This window comes from Phalacrocorax aristotelis, chromosome 11 (assembly GCF_949628215.1).
Source record: "Phalacrocorax aristotelis chromosome 11, bGulAri2.1, whole genome shotgun sequence".
NCBI lineage: Eukaryota > Metazoa > Chordata > Aves > Suliformes > Phalacrocoracidae > Phalacrocorax > Phalacrocorax aristotelis.
Genome location: NC_134286.1, coordinates 13,490,100 through 13,507,295, shown reverse-complemented (window position 1 = coordinate 13,507,295; position 17,196 = coordinate 13,490,100). Strand labels below are relative to the sequence as shown.

Genomic DNA, 17,196 nt, shown 5'->3' with positions numbered 1-17,196 from the left:
CAGAGAATAAATACCCCATGGACGTGTCTCTCTAATTAGGTTAGGCTACAATAGCCTTTCAATTTTCCAGCAGCCAGCGCTCAAGGTAAAGAAACACACCCTTGTCTCCCAGCAGTGCAAAAGAGAGAGAGTGTTGCCGTTCCTGCATTGACAGAAATTAACGACAGACAGCACCACTAAATCCTCCAGTCTAACATGAACAAGAGCATATACCTGTGGGCTTTAGACCTGTTGAAAAAAGTATTTTGGTAAAAGGAAGTATTTAAATAAAGAAAAAAAAAAAAACAAACCAAAAACAACCACAAGTTTTATTTCACTGAGCCTTTATTTCCTTTCAGGAAAAAAACAGAGGCAAAATACCTGGTATCAGTTTCAAACCTCAGAAGTCTTTCAAAAGAGGAACTTAGAGAGGTGAAAGAGGGAGCTTAAAATTGGCAGGAAGAAAAATATTTACAAACCTGTGAAACCAGCAAACAAACCAATATACTAGTCAAGATCCCAAATCTCATCTAACGTGGAAAGTTGCTGTGAAAAATATTGCTTTTGATTCTAAAGCATTTTTCAATTGGGAAAACCTGATCTGAACAGTGTAATGAGATCCAGAGGAGATGTGGTGATGCTGAGAACCAGTGAAGAACTGCTGTAGATAGACTTCAGAAATGTGTTCTGCAGATAGGTGAGGACAGTTCTTCCTGACAACATCAGCAGGATTGCCTGAGGAAGCTGAACTACTAAATTTCACAGCTACATGATTGCATTTCCATAGTAGAAAAGGGAAGAAATTAGAGGTAGCTGCATGTGAATTATCCTGGTTTCCTCATGTATATCATAGATCTTTTTGTGTATTTTTCAAGTCAGACTTAGTGACAGACATCAAGGTCACTGTGGCAACAGGTGAGACTTTAATGCTAAGACAGAATGGAGATAAACATAACCAACCGGGCTTACAATTGGCTTTATATAAAACAAAGGTATTGTTCCTTCCTGGGATTTGAAGGTGGTATTTTGTCTTTCACTATTCATCAAAGCTTTTGCACTCCTTGAAGTATTCACAGAAAACACTCTGCTTCAATAAAGAAGATTTTTTTTTCTTTGTGTTTCTTTGTGCTTTTCTTATGGTGTGTGTCACAACAGGGCACAATGGATTCATCTGGGTCTAGTTATTTTTTGCACATTCTTTCTCACTTTTCCTGGACAGCCTTTCTACCTGCCTATTTCAGCAGTGTTCTTCCTTGTAGGAAGAAAGAAATTAAAGATTTAAGGATGTAATTTGCTTAAATTATGTTGCCCAAAATAATTCCATTCCCCAAAATACTGTTGATTACTCATCATTTTGCTTTGAAGATGGAGAACAAGTTTTTCTTCCAAAGATCCATATTCCTAGAAACATAAAAGAAAGTGGAAATTAATAAATAATGTATGTACAACCTGCTTAAGGCCAACTAATGAACAGATCAATAGCCGGGCATATTCCATAGTCTCATAGCATATTCAAAAATGAAAGACATCAGGCAAATTAGATCAAGTTTTATAATTTCCTTCATTTGCATTCACACCGTGTCTTGTTTTACTCCCAAGAATTATCACGTTTTGCCCTCGCCCCCGCTTCCCCCTTCACAGCAAGTATTAGTGTACACATGACCTCATCCTGCTGGTATGAAAAGAACCTAAAACCTCTTAAAAAAGGCTTAGGTGAAGAGTATTTGCATATTGTCCCCTGTATCACCCACCACTATGAAAAGCGGATGCTTCTCTTCACTCCCTTTCACAAGAAAAACAGCAGCTGAAAGTAATTTGATCATCTCACAGACTGCTGTAAAATACTTGGCGTGCAACTACTTACAGTGAGGCTGAGCAGCATTTTTGAATCCACATTTTCAATTGAAATTGTTTGCTCTTTGGGTTTGACCCACAGATAAACCTTCATATCTACATCATGTAGTCAAAAAAAGGTTTGTGAGTAAGAATATTTGTACCAGGCCTATATCAAGACTTTTTTCTCTGAGTGTTGGTCTGACACTTTGGTCAACTTCAAAATGAAAGGTAAATGAAAAATAAATGCAACTTCCATGTTGAATATGACTTTACAGTTCCTGTCAAATGGGAAAGATTCACCTCTGGAGCTCCACCAGAGAACTGTGGTCCAGCAGAACATACAGTGTTGTTCTAACATACTCTGAAAACTAGAAATGCACCTTTAAGAATCTGTATGCATGAGCCAGCTTTTTAATGAGTATTGGTTGGAAAGGCAAGAGAATGAAATACTATTCAATTAAGTATGTTTCATATTTTTTTTAATATGGTATAATGTAAGGTCAAATGCTTATAGATTTTTTTGATACTGAATTATGCCATCTATAGTGTTCTAACACTACAGACAACAGAAAGATAAATGGTTAGGTTACTGGCTGTCTTCAGTCTTTTTAACAGAAACAGATAAAGAAAATAACTGGCTTTTAGAGAGCCCCTAAGGACATGTTATTGCGGGTTAACCCTGGTAGGCAGCTACGCCCCACACAGCTGCTTGTTCACTCAGCCTCAGTGGGATGGGAAAGCAAATCAGAAGAGTAAAAGTAAGAAAACTCGTGGGTTGAGATAAAGACAGTTTAATAGGTAAAGGAAAAGCTGCATGTGAAAGCAAGGCAAAATAAGGAACTAATTCATTACTTCCCATCAACAAGCAGATGTTTAGCCTTTTCCAGGAAAGCAGGGCTTCAACACGCAAAACGGTTACTTGGGAAGACAAACACTCTAACACCATATGTGCCCCCTTCCTCCTTCTTCCCATATCTTTTGTTGCTGAGCATGACATCAGTTGGTCTGGGATAACCTTTTGGTCAGTTGGGGTCATCTGTCCCAGCCATGTCCTCTCCCAACTCCTTGTGCACCCCCACCCCCTCGCTAGTGGGGTGGGGTTAGTGGGGTGGGGTGAGAAGAAGAAAAGGCCTTGACTCTGTGTAAGCCCTGCTCAGCAATAATGAAAACATGGGTGTGTTATCAAGGCTGTTTTAGTTATAACACTAGAACATAACACCATACAAGCTACTATGGAGAATAATAACTCTATCCCAGCCAAAACCAGTACACACGTATAAAGCTTGAATTGAAAAACTGTTAAAATATGAGAAAGTTCATTGTGGTTACTTTAATGCTTTCAACAAAATACTTTAAGGTAAAACCGAAGTCTAGTGCCATACCTTGGGAATGTCTTGTTGGCAGAAGCTTCTTTATAAGAGGATGTATTTGCAGTTTGTTCATTTAGCAAAGATGAATAAAATACTTAAGTATTACGTCTGTGAAATCTGGGACTTTTGAATGTTTCAACTGGACAGCATTAAGTAAGATTGAGTATGGTATTAAGTGCTGGGGTAAGTAATCAGTCCAGAAGATGAAAGGGAAAAGACCAGTGAGGAAAACAAGTAATCCCTAAGTCCTTTTCAATAGCCTGCTCTACTGAAAAAGCAATGGTGCTACAATGCTGTTGTGACAGTTCCTTAAGGGTCTTGTGATACTGCAGCAGTACAGGTGACCTTAAAGTGACCTGAAAACATTGATTTCCTGCAGTTCTAACCTCGAGGGCAGGTATCACCAAGATGACAGAAAATTACAAGAAATTAAGGACTTGGTCTGGACTGCAAAGGATTAGTTGAGCAGCATAATCCAAGACTGATTTGGCTCTGTTTGAAGTGACCCCTTTGAGCAGTGTCCATTATTATAGAAGCTGGGAGGGTCCTCTACTGAAACACAGCTCTGGGATGGTTGGAGTTCACATTCCCAGAATTTAAAACATTTCCATAGAGTTACCAGAACAAATTGAAGTCTGAACATCAACAAAACAAGCATCACTTAGTAAGTTCTTGGTCAGCTCTACATATGAAACAACAAGCATCAGTTGAGTAAACTGGGCCTTATTACCATGCTAGGAGCATCCTTTGAACTCCATAGTTCTTGAGAACAGTGAGTCTGGTTTACACAAAAAAATAATGAAATTAAAATAGATGATCTTTCTAGAAACTGCTTTAGAAGCTTACCTTAAAACTAAAGATAGTTATTTTGACTGGAAAGATTTCTTTAATTTATGTTCAGAATGTCTAGAATCTGGCAGCTCTGAACATCTGGTACCAGATATTCAAACAGCCAAGAGAAATGTGTGCAGTTCGAGGTGTTTATTGTGTCACATTTATTGCGTAAGCACAGAAGATCTTTCAGAATACATGGTGTAGGCTGTAGCTTTCTGAGACAGGAGGACCAAGAATAAACACCAGGACATCTTCATTTTTTCTTTTTGTATAAAGAAGTTTTGGAGCCTCAGATTAATTTATTAGTGGTAGCCTTCCTCTAGAATGGCAGGTAGAGCTGATGAAAGGCAGTATGTGATAGATTTGGCTAATAATGCAAAGGTAAATAATTCCAATAATTAAATATATCCACTTACATGTATTCTCTTTATTTTAATTTCTTTATTTCAATTTTGCTAGCTTGAAGTCCCGGAAGTCCTGGACATTAGATTCCTCTATGCTTTCATAAAATAGATTAAAGAATCATCTGTTTGTGAAAATATTAATCATTTAATATGATGGATTCATTAAATATTTACTAAAAATCTGCCTGTACCAAACCAACTCACATTTCACTTAGTTTTTTAAGGCATTTCATCTCTTCTAAAGCCTTCCAATCTTACAGTTAAATAACTATTGATGATGACTAATCTTTTATACTTTATTGAAAGCTCATTCTTGAGATTTCTCAATGAGTCCAAATGATCACCAGGGCTACCCCACTCTACATCTTCAAATATTTTCTAATCGTCTTTTTCATTCCCTAAAGAACTAAACATACCTCCAAAGGACACTTTCTCAAAGTAGGTCCATCAATTTTGTGCTTACATAAGTTGGTTCATTTCCCATTCCTCTGCACTTCACCAAAACCATTTTTAAAATGCATCATCCCGTTCACTTAATTAAATTTCCACTGTATTTTTTCCTTTATCTCTTCCTGAAACAAAAATCCATCGCATCTTTAACCTCTTCCTTAACAGCCTTACAAATTCACCGTGCATCATACCAATGAGTGATACATACTTAAGCAAATATGGTCATATATGTTCTTTAATATATTCATGTTATTGATTGGTTTCACTTCATTCAGGAATATTTGAACATGAGCCTGTAAATGCTGTCTAAAATAATCCTTCCTTTTCCCTCTTACATTTTCTTATAAAGGACTTGCACAGCACAGTACACAAAGGCGGGTTGGTACACTGAATTAAGCTGGTAGTGATCAGCAAATGTCCATCAGCATGTTTATGTAGCAAAACATCAAGATTCTATTTCATTGATGATCCAGCAGCTGAATGAATTCAGTCTGGATGTGTCTCTGAACGCTCAAGGCACATTTGATGTCAAAGTATGAGTATGCAAAGAAAACATTTTCACAAGAATGCAAATATTTTAAAAATTTGACATTTATTCTGGGTTTTGAGAGTTTACAACAAAAACCATCAACCCAGAGATTAAGGATCAAATGGCTCAGAGCTGCTATGGAATAAATAGTCCATTTTGCACAGTGCTGTCCTCAGCAAAGAGTGAGCACAGTGCTGACGTCAAGGAACAAAAAAGCTGACCCTTCTGCTCTGACTTTTTCTGGTATCTACATAAGCTACAGACTGTCTGGTTTATGGATGCCTTTGTACCTTCCCATAATTAACAGAAACCTTTCTGTAGTTACAAAAGCACTCCTAGCGTGCTGTAGAGTTTCAGAAAGGTGTAGTTTCAGCATGGTCGCTTAAGCCATCTGTGTCCCTAATCTATTTTTTCACCTGAAATCATCAATATTCTGATCTACAGAGTCACAGCTAGGTTTTGTTTGCTCTTCAAATAGAATCAGTTACACGTCAGTCAAGATCTAATTATACTGGACTGCAAATGACATAAAACTAGGTAATTTGTTTGGAAAGAGAAAATAAATTAATCGAAAACTTTTTTGCCACCCAAACAGAAATTTCCCTAAGAGGATTTCTTAGGTTCATATTGGTTTGCTTTCACATTTAGTGCTGTTTTGCAACAAATTGCTGATACAGCGTCAGTAGTACTCAGGACTGAACATTTGTGAGGAAATCATTAAATGGCCTTTTTTGAGTTTGAATAAAACTTGGTCTGAAACATTACTGTTGTACAACTTTCCAGAAACATGTATTTGTAAATATTTTCAGTGTTCTTCATTGATATTATGATGGTCTAGATTATTTCCATAATCTGTTTGCATAATTTCCATAAAAATATAAAATATTTGTAGTCTTTCAATATTTTAGTACAAAGACTATTAAAATAGCAAAAATATTTGTGAATATTATCTTTCCCTATAGTAAATAAAATCTGACTAAACTTTGTTGTTTTTCATTTTTATTATACACTTACAGGAACATTTTTATAGGAGGCAAACATGAAAAATGTAATTTGTCCAGAAAGATTCAAACCTCCCAAAATATATATTTTTAATTTTTTTGTAAACTGAAAGTTAAATTCTTTGGGACAAAGTTTTCGCCAACATTAAAAAAAACTGTTTAAAATTTCATGCACACAGACACAGAAGAAAATCTCCTTCATATTATTCAGCACAAAGTGCTATGAATTTGTTTTAAACTGCATTTTAGTGAAATTATGTACATTATTTACCAAAGAAAAAATCTTTTCAGTTATTCAAGAAATCCTGCAGAGTTACATCTGTGCTTATGATTGCAGTATCAAGATGTGAAAAAGAAAATGTGAAAGAATTATAAATAAATTTTTAAAGTATTGAGAAGACATGATAATGTCTGAATAGCACATGTAAGTAGGCAGCAGATCTGTGGATTGGTTAAACCACAACAGAATTGGTTTACAAAAGATTCATATGGCTTTCTAATATTAACAGATCCGAGAAACCCAATTGCTTATGTTCAGTACCACCTGTTTCTTCAATAAATAACTCTGCCAAACCTCCAAGGTCTGCTCCACATTCATTACGAATAGCAATCTTTATGGTCTAGCCAGCTCGGAATGTTTCCTCCTTGTCTGCAGTGTGACACGGGACCTCTTAGGACATGCCAGTTCTCAGAACACTGAACACTGCTACTCCACAAATAAATAATAAAGGTAAAAGTGGAGTGGGTGAATCATTTTAGAAGCAAACTGAATCCCATGAAAACTTGTTCAAGTTTGCCATTAACAGAACTCTGCCACCCTAAATCCACCCTGTACTCCAGCCGTTAGATTCATTATTGATGATTTAGATGACAGGATAGAAAGCACTTTTAATTTGAAGTTGATAACAAGCTGGGAGAGATGGGATGCACTTTAGAGGACACGAATGAAATTTGAAGTGATGTGATGAAATCAACAAAATAATAAGTAATTCAGTGGCATTAAATACAAAGTGACACACAGCTACAAGACAGAGAAAGACAGAATAATAGAAATGGCTCTACAGAATATGATCTGAGAATTAATGGACCAAAACTGGAACACACATCCACAGGGCCATAATGTACCGGGAGGTATATGTTGGCATGCTGTACAGAAAAATACCTGAAGTGTCTGTAACATTGGTATGGCACAGGTGGAATACTACACCAGATTTGGGCACAACATTACGGCTGGATCAACTGAATAACGTCCAGAAAGGAGCAAGAAACACTGAGACTCTTCCAACAAAACCTGTGAAGAAAGCTGGAGAGTACTGGCTTTATTTAGCTGAGAGAAGACCAAGGCGAGAAACAAGTATGGACTTCAGATGACAGCTGATGTCATGAAAAGGTTGGGAAAGAGAGGAAAGCGCTAATGTATTCTCCGGGACAATAAGTAATGCATTTAAGTTGCCACAAGGGAGATTTAACGTACACATTAAAAACATGCTGAATGGCAAGAGAGTGAAGTGCTAAAACACAACTGTCAAGAGAAGCTGGGGATTCTGCATCACCGGGCTGTTTTAAAAACAGGTTAGACAAATGGCTGTCAACCATTATTTAGATAAAGCTCAATTTGTATGGGATTAGTAAAGGAAATCAGTGAACTCCCGAGGTCACATCATTCCTATTCTTAAGGTTCTGTGTCCGTTTTCAGATTATTTTAACAACTCTCAAACACTGACTACTTATTATACATTGCATGTATTGAGCTTAACTCTGAACCAAATTACACTGATTTTAACACAGCCTGATGGAATGTTATCACCAAACACCACTGAGTCAATAACACAGACAAATCCTTAGATATAATGTCTGGGTTTTGTTCAGATGGAAAAAGCTTTGGTCAAGAGACAATTACCCTTATTTTTATTTAAGAAATGTACAAGGTCTAGGCTGATTGTTGAAATTTAGTTCAGTAACTTTAAATATAACAGATTTGTGGTCCTCTTTTGCCTTTCACTGCATTTAAGAGACAGTAAAAGACTGCTAAAATAATGTTTGCCTCATAAAAGTTAGGCGTTGAAATAATAAGCTGGAGGCCATAAAAACAAACATCCCTTGGAGATTTCATCCATCTGGACTAGATAGAATATATAGCTACTGCAGTTATTTTGCAAACAATGTTAACAACATTATTCTAAAGTTTTCACATTGAATCTTAAAAACCACAGCACATATCTCTTCTGTTCCAAAGATTCCCAGACTTCAGATTTACATCTAAAACTCACAGATGGCCTCATACTGCAATGGACCAGACCAAATCACTGACTCAGGGAAATATTTAAGCAACAGTTAAATCCATCTTTATTCAGCAAAACGTTAATATGTGCTTAACTTTAATAGCATTCACATTTGAAACAAAATCTTTTCTGCTCCCGCGGGCTTTCATGTATGCTCAGTAATGCATTTGTTTAAATCCCTACCATGAATGTGAAAGAGGCCCCTAAAAGAGGCGAACCTGTACATAATCCTAAATGTGGGCTTACTCGGGAGCTGGAATGCAAAGCTAGATGCAAGTGTCAAGGTCAGGCTCTGACACGAAACACTGTTACTCATTAACAGTTACAAAGTGCTGGCTTTTACTCTCAAGCACAGTGGTTATGTCCATATCAAATTTGAATGGAAATGCATTATGTAGCTTTTCAATGAAAGAAAGCCAGGCTTCTTCTATCAATATGAAAACAGCAATTTTGGATTATCTTATCTTTTTTTTCAGTTTCTCAGCACATAATATTCACAGTTTACTCTGGAATTACTTTGTCTTACTTCAGCATGGCTGATCTAATTCCTGAAGCATTAGTCCAAAGTGGTAATTTACAGGCATCATAGAACATTTACAGGAGAAAGTTAAAAAAATCTATACAGCATACGTGAGGGGTGTAGCTCTCTCAATGAATGAGAAGTGTTTGAAATGAGCTGTTATTATGGATAAAAAATAAATAAGTTAATTATAAAGAAAGAGCTATCGCTTCATGACTATCTTCTTAAACAACTCAGTAATCTGGAATAGTCAGCAGAGATCTGGAATGCCAAATATGTTCCCAGAGCAAGGGAGCATTATATGCGGTACTTCCAGGGTAGCTAGGAAATATGTGAAATACCTCCAGAGCTTCCGGGAGGAATATCACTGACTTCAGCTCTATGCCCACTAGTATGTATGCTTAGCTGGAATTAGGGTTAAGTCTCAGAACTAAAACAGGAACAACGCTTGTAGAAAATGATATTAAATTCAAAACCTAATTTTTTTTTTCTTTTATCACTAAGCAGGGGGTGTGCACTTTACTGCATTCCTTTTTTCTTTCCTACTTTTTTTTCCTATTTTTCTTTTTCCAGCCGTTATGAAGAAGGCAATAATTCTGTTTGAGTGGGTTGTTGAAAAAAAGTAAAGCATGATTTTCATCAGAAATAAGCATGTGCTTGAATGCCCTACTGCCTTAGGACCCATTGCCACAGGACCAGCTCAAGGAGCATAAATAAAAACACAAAGATTCAAGTGATTTCTGGCTAGTAGAATAGAGGAGAGACTCATGCATTTTCTAGGTTTGGGTGACCCTTTGGAAAATTCCTTAATGGTGGCATACAATATCAATGCTTGAATGCCACTGATAAAGATTTAATATAGTCTTGGCACCATATGCAGGCTGAAAGGAGACTGATCATTAATCACCTTATCTTCATCCTTTTTGGTTAAACACCCCATTACTCTCCCATCATCTTTTTGCTTTGCTGTTATTTCCAGCCACACCTGCTCATTTGCCCATATCTCTTAACCTCAACTCCATACTTTCTTCTAGACAGCCCTCTCCATGTGCAAAACAAGTCTTCCCCACTTACTTGCAAGATCTGCTTATCCTTTCTAACCCCCATGTGGGTACTTCTTAAAGACCCACCTCTGCTCTTTACAGAAAATCTCTTTGACTAACATAGAAATAGTTTTTAGCTCCCAGTGTTTACTTGATTTTTCTTAACTTCAAAGCAAAACTCTTCATGCTTGCTGAAGGTATAACAGGTGCCACAGTAAACAAACACGGTATTTAAGAAATAAAACAAAACCCTATAGGTGATAATATCAAATATGCAATGATACAGTCATCTCAGTGACATCCCCGAAGTGGTAGATTATTGAACAATACACATACTGTAGAGTGAAGTTTGGAAGATCTTTGGTCCTCCTATTCTTCACTATAATATTCTGTTTTAAATTTCTCAAAAGTACAATAGAGATGAACTGTGACAGATTAAAAAAAAATAAATTTTTTGCAAAAGAAAGATGCCATGGAAAGACAGCAGTGTTACATAGAACATAGTGTGAACTCATCCTGTAAAATTAAATTGGTCTACACTATATAGTCCTGGATTAGAGAGCAAAGAGTAACACCAGACAGTAATATTCTGATTTTTAGAATGTTCTCAAGATTTAACATTTGATTCACAGAGTAATTCAGCCATCCAAGTACCCTTTCGGCACCTGAAACTCTCTCAGTTGAATATGTATTATCCCTGTTCAGCTATTGCTTAGTGCAGTAAATCTCTTGGTACCTGTGGCTCAGTGTGTAAAATTCCATAGGGTCTAAATTTCAGCATTTGAGAAAGCCTGGAATTTCATAAGCCATAATGACACTGAAAAGCTTTCATTCTACCTTTGTCATAAACACCAATGAGACTCACAAAAATGCTCTCCGCTGGACTTGCTCGAGCATCTCCCTGTCCTTCTTAAACTAGGAGGGTCCAAAACTGGACCCAGTACTCCGAATGTGGCCTCACCAGGGTGGAGTAGATGGGGAGGATAACCTCCCTCGACCTGCTGGCCACACTCCTTTTAATGCATCCCAGGATACCATTGGCCTCCTTGGCCCCAAGAACACATTGTTGGCTCATGGTCAGCTTGTTGTCCACCAGCACTCCCAGGTCCTTCTTAGCAGAGCTGCTTCCCAGTAGTTCAGCCCCCAGCCTGTCCTGGTACATGGGGATGTTCCTCCCCAGGGGCAGGGCCTTGCACTTGCTTTTGTTGAATTTCATGAGGTTCCCCTGGGCCCAGCTCTCCAGCCTGTCCAGGTCTCGTTGGATGGCAGCACAGCCTTCTGGTGTATCAGCCACTCCTCCCAGCTTTGTCTGCATGCCCTGACAATGTTCCTATATTCCTCTCAAGTGGCCAGTCCCTTTTCCACATACTAGAAACCTCCTCCTTCCATTTGAGTTTTTCTAAAAGCTCTTTGCTCATCCATGCAGAGAGCTTCTTCACTCACTGTTGATGTAGCATTTCCAGAGTTTGCACAGCCTAGAAGGGTCCTCTGTGAACACAGCTGTGTTGTGGGCCTTCCCTAAATGAGTAGGTGGTCACATCTGCCAACCTCCTCTATGTGGTTGCTTACAAAATTTACTTTAAAAGGAAAGAAAAGTCCCTCCTTGTATGTTTACCAAAGGCAACTAGTGATGTCAATTTAACCTAATGTCGCTCTGCTTCAGTGATCACTAATGAAGAAATATAAGAGGAGAATATTTTTACATACTTCAATGTGTGAAGAAGCATGTGTTAGTGTGAATGGATATTTTTCCTTGTGAAGGTGTTTTAGTAGTTGTCTATATAAAGTTTTCAGATGATGGTGTCATAAACGGTCAGTCTTTTAATCTGTCATTGATGGAGGTTATAAATAGGCTGTAAGTAAATGTTAATTTAAAATAAGACATAATCCTATCTTTAGTCAGCTAAGTTGTAACTGAGTTTAAATTTGTTTGCATTTTCACACACTTTTTATTCTTCTGGATCAGATTAGGATCAGAATCAGAAATGACAAATGATATTAGCAAAACATAACTGAATATTTCTAAAGCGAAAGGGAAGAGACAAAACTCCTGTTCCTTAGCATCCTGCCTCGCTTTGCAGATAAAAAATCTACAATTAGGTCAAGGCAATTCAGATAAATATGATTGTCTGAATTTAGTGATTACTAACTTAAACCATAGAGCCTCAGTCAAGTGATTAATCTGAGAATATCACATATTTTATTTTCAAGATTTTTTAAAATTATTTGGTGCTGATGCTTTTTGCTGCAAAATCTATCACCATTCTCTTTATGAATCATTCATAAGCCATTCCTAAGTTCCAAAAATGCATTTGCTAACAATAACTGTTTCCTAGATAGTCTGGGTATATAATTTGCTTTTTACTCTTTCCTTTTCTTTGACTATTTACTATAGGACTAGTCATTTTTCATGATTTCTGACATATTTGGTCAGCTAAATCACACAGAGTTATCTCTTCTCCTAGACAGTGTGACTAAGGCTTAAGGAAAAAAAAAAGAAAGATAAAAGATATATATGAGAATTGCAAATGAGGAAAAGCCTCTAGGATCATAGAATCTGCCATCCTGGAATAAACTATCTTGCATATTGTCCAATACTTTGCACCTGAAAGTTGTCAGTACTGGATCCTTCAAAAAAGGCAGAAGAAATCTGTAAGAGCAAAGGGAAAATAATTAATTCGCATAGTCCATTGCCTGAACTCTGCCAGTTAGAGATCGGGGAACATCTTCCAGTAGAAGTCAAAATGCTTTCTAATGATGTCATAGTTATTAATTCTGTCTGTGGATATTCCTGATACTTTTATACACGTCAATTTGTTTTCAACTTGATTTTTTTTTGTTTCAAAATAGTAAATGACAAATACAGCTTTTTTTTTGGCACAAATGCTTAGTCAAACAGCCATTTACAAAGCTTTCAGGATCAATACATTCAGCAACATAGAAAAGCTGTCAAAACAGCTACGTGTGTGTAAAAGTACTTGGAAAAATATTTTGTATTTCTAGTCATGAAACAGAAATTTTGGACTCTTAACTAGCAGCAGCAACATTAATAAAAAAGCCTCTGGAATAATAGAAGAATCCCTCAGAAACTGAGGAGGTACTTTCTCTGTTTTCATTTTCTTTTCCTTTTTTAAGGAGACACAAAAATGTTTTACATTTCTTATGAACAGGTTTAAGTTTATAGAGCTTGTGGGTTGTTTCTGGGAGAAGAACTAACACTGAGACAAGGTTTGATCACCTATTGCTTAGCCTTCAGCATGTGATCTTTTACCATGGAAATCATGAAGCAGTCTTGGGCTCAGATTCCAAATAATCTGAGGAGAATTGTTTCCACTAAGATGTACTGTGATTCTTATTCCCTCCTGATTTTAGCCATGCAGAAAATTAGGCATTTAGTCAAAAGACAGTTATTTAGGCTACAGTTTGGGACAATGCAGAGAGATGGGCTGATTTTAGAGTCCACCTGAAAACAACTGTTTAAGACTCAGATGAATCACTCCCATCTTAGACACCTCTTAGGCATCTGTTTTAGACAATCTACTTGCATCACTTTCTGTGCTCATGAGCCAAATTCTGTGAACTGCTAAGTACCTTCAGCTTCCCATAGAGACAGTAGGAGTTAAAAGCACACAACTCTACCCAGGAGCAGCTCGGTCCCCCTCAGATGAAAGCTTTAGGGAACAGAATTCTCTTTTAATAATAATCTTGCAACATCATATTGAAAAGTGGAAACGTTGGGAGATAGGTGTTTCTGTATTTCCATTAGTATCACTGATCAAAGATTTACAGAAGTCAGCATTAAGTTCTTCTGAAATCTCATTCCCAGGAACCACAGTTCAGAACAATGCCACTCCATCTTATCAGTAGGTTTTACAATAAGTCCCTTATAAGATTTCAGTTGATTCACAGCAATCTATTCAATTTTAGTAAAATTAAAACAACCTTTATTGTAGTGCCACAGTTCATGCTGACACAATTAATATAGTGTGTGAGTATTTCTATTGTAAAAATCCTTTCTTCCCTTCCTTCTTTGGTTTATAGCTCAAGGATAAAGAACTCACATGGCACTGAAACTTGTCATACAAAGTCTCATCCCAGATGACCATGTTATTCTTTTAAATAAATAATAGTAGAAAAAGAATTTGACTGTTTTCCCCATCCAGGAATAAAAGGAGGTGTACAAAGAGGTGAGAGAAACTGGAAATGTACCACTGGAACTGAACACTTGCCCCATCAGATTAACATTCTTTAACTACAGATGACTAAGAAATAAATGTGAGGACCAGGAAAATAGGTAACCTGTTTTGTCTTCATTGTCTTCATTGTACCTGATACAAGGATATGAACTAACGACATGACCTCATATAGTTCCCATTCCTTTAATGTATCCTTAATTTCAAGGAGTGAACACAGAAAATAGTCACAGGGAAATGCACGAACCGCAGCCATATCCTGATGTTGCACAGACTGCTCTCTCACAACACAGCCAGGAGCAATCTGTCCCAGAGGGAGCATCAATGGATAAGCAAGAAAAGAAGCCGAGTGTGATATAAAGTCAGGTTAATACAAATAAGTTGGGAAAGTCATGAAACTGCAGGTGTCCAGATAGAGGATAGACTAGAGCATATCTTTTATTCTCTGCATCTGGTATTTATCCTGGACTGATGTTTTGGGCTACATTTTTAACTCAGTATTAATGGAAGTTGGACAAAGCTCTGTGCTTTGCAGAGATAATGCACTCTGTCATTTTTGTGGGCTTAGTGGTGCATGCACTATGCTATGTAGTGTTCATATACAAATTCAAAAGATATAGTGAGACCAACCTCAAGGTTAAGGTAGCCATTTCTCCATTTGCCCCCTAGTTTTAAAGGAAGCTGCCAGTCTTTCCTCGAGAATTGCACTCATGGTTCCTTGAGCACTGAAAGATGTTGTAAGCCAGCATTGCTGCTGAAAGCCCTCCATATACCAACAAAACCATCCTTTCACTTTAGCCAGAAGAAAAGTTCATGTGGCTGCTCAGGGAACTCATTCCAGTTACAACTCACCCGACAAAATAAATAAAGATTGGTTCCCAGACTTGGCTTTTTTTCGCATTACTAGATGGATGGCACTTGTGTAAACAAAAGGTAGGGGCTGGGAAGAACAAGTGGGGATAGTATTTCCTCCTCTGGCAGCAGGGAAAGACTTGGCTAACTTCAAATGTTTTCCTATGTTAAAGACAGTTTCCAGAGCCTGCTTCCTATGCAGCTTCAACTTACCTTTTGCCAACAGAGCACAGCAGTGCAAAACCAGACACTCTGGACTCCAGCAGGCACTTTTACTTGTAACGTGTTTTCTCCAGCTAGTAGTTGCAACCACTCTTTGTCCTGCAGAATGGACACAAGAAAGCCTGATTTGCTTAAAAATGCTTTTGAATAGAAGGTAGATAGCAATGTAATAAACAAACAGAGAAAATGCAAAATTCAACCTGCTCATTTATACTAAGGACTTTTGTTTCAACACCTGCAGTTCCCCTTCCCTACACCCTACATCCCTAAAAGTCAATTCTTACCACTATTTCACCTCTTTTTTTTTTTAGAAGAGTCTGAGGGTGGAGGGAAATTAAAACCAAAATGGTGGGTTGTTACTAACGTCAGCTTCCTGCTGATTCAACATCAGGCTCCATATGTTGTACTGGCACTACTGAGGGGTCACTGGAAAGATGCTGAAGCCAGAGAAGGTTCTTAACTAGAGCTGCCACCAAGACAATATGCGTGGGGACTTCCTTCCCCAAGGTATTGCCTTTCTGTGAACTTTTCTGTAGAGATTTTGCTCCCATAAATCTATGCAGACTGATTACTTGGACTTTGCTCAAAACTGAAAGACTCACTCTTCTTTGGGAAATGATCTTCAGAAATACCAGAATTCCCATTAGAAATGCAAAAAATTCCGGATATAATTTTATAAAATTGTTTGTTTCAGGGGAATAGAAATAATTTTCTAACACAAAATGGTACTAACATTGCATTGAGACATTAGGGTAGTCTCAGGAATCTCCTCGAGCTGAGAGACTCTTGTTATTCTGCTGTCCTTCATTTTTACTGCAAAATCATTTCTTGAGTACAAAATCCAAAACTGTCATTTAAACAGAGCAGACTAATTTAAGCATTAAACATTAGAATAATTTGAGTAGCAAACTATATATATGCATATATAAATTTACTTTTTATATATATTTACTTTATATTTATATTTACTTTTCTTTTTTTTATTTCCACTGGGCTTATCTTTCACACAAAGGTTGAACTGCATTTTCCAAACTGCCAAACCACCTGTGCAAGTATGGCTTCTTCTGAGGGAAAGGTTCTCAGTAGAACTTAACACACACACATTTAGAGACAGTTCAGGATCCAATTCAGGAAAAAATAATGATGATGGGAAGCTTGCCATCCTTTCCGACAGGAGGTGGATTGTTCTTTTAGGACTAGATCTTGCCACACCTGTGGTAGATCTTGTATCAGGTCTGTTGACATTTTTTCAAACCTGTATCCTGATTATAACAAAAGAAAAAAAAAATCATTGTAATCAAGTAGACATTACAGCTCTTTTCAAGTTTTGGCTCGGTTCCACCTTTCTTGCTGTTTAACACCGAGCATGAAGAGTGCCCAAACATGAGCTCCACTGAGATGCAATGAATTAAACTAGGGCAAATCTTTACATAACAACTTCAAACACACAGATTTATAGAAATACACGTAATTATACATACTGTTCAGTCATGAAAGGAAAAAACAAAGCAATGTGAAGAGCCTTTAGTGTTGTCATATAGCCTTGAATCAATTTGACTTTATGACTATCTCTTATTTATTTTTCAGTTGTAACACCTCAGCCAAACTATTTAAAGCTGATGTTCTGGTTTTTTCTATCATCTTATTTCTCAGAAATATGGAGCAATTATCAGTAAAGTGA

General features: G+C 37.2%; 1 long non-coding RNA gene across 1 annotated transcript; it reads right to left on the bottom strand.

The window, feature by feature from the left end:
* Positions 1-306: 306 nt before the first annotated feature.
* Positions 307-16,860, bottom strand: LOC142063112 (uncharacterized). The gene is made up of 3 exons (XR_012662639.1): positions 16,618-16,860; positions 15,507-15,614; positions 307-1,380 (listed from the first exon to the last, which is right to left on the bottom strand). It is a non-coding gene; the product is annotated as an uncharacterized LOC142063112 (long non-coding RNA).
* Positions 16,861-17,196: the final 336 nt, after the last annotated feature.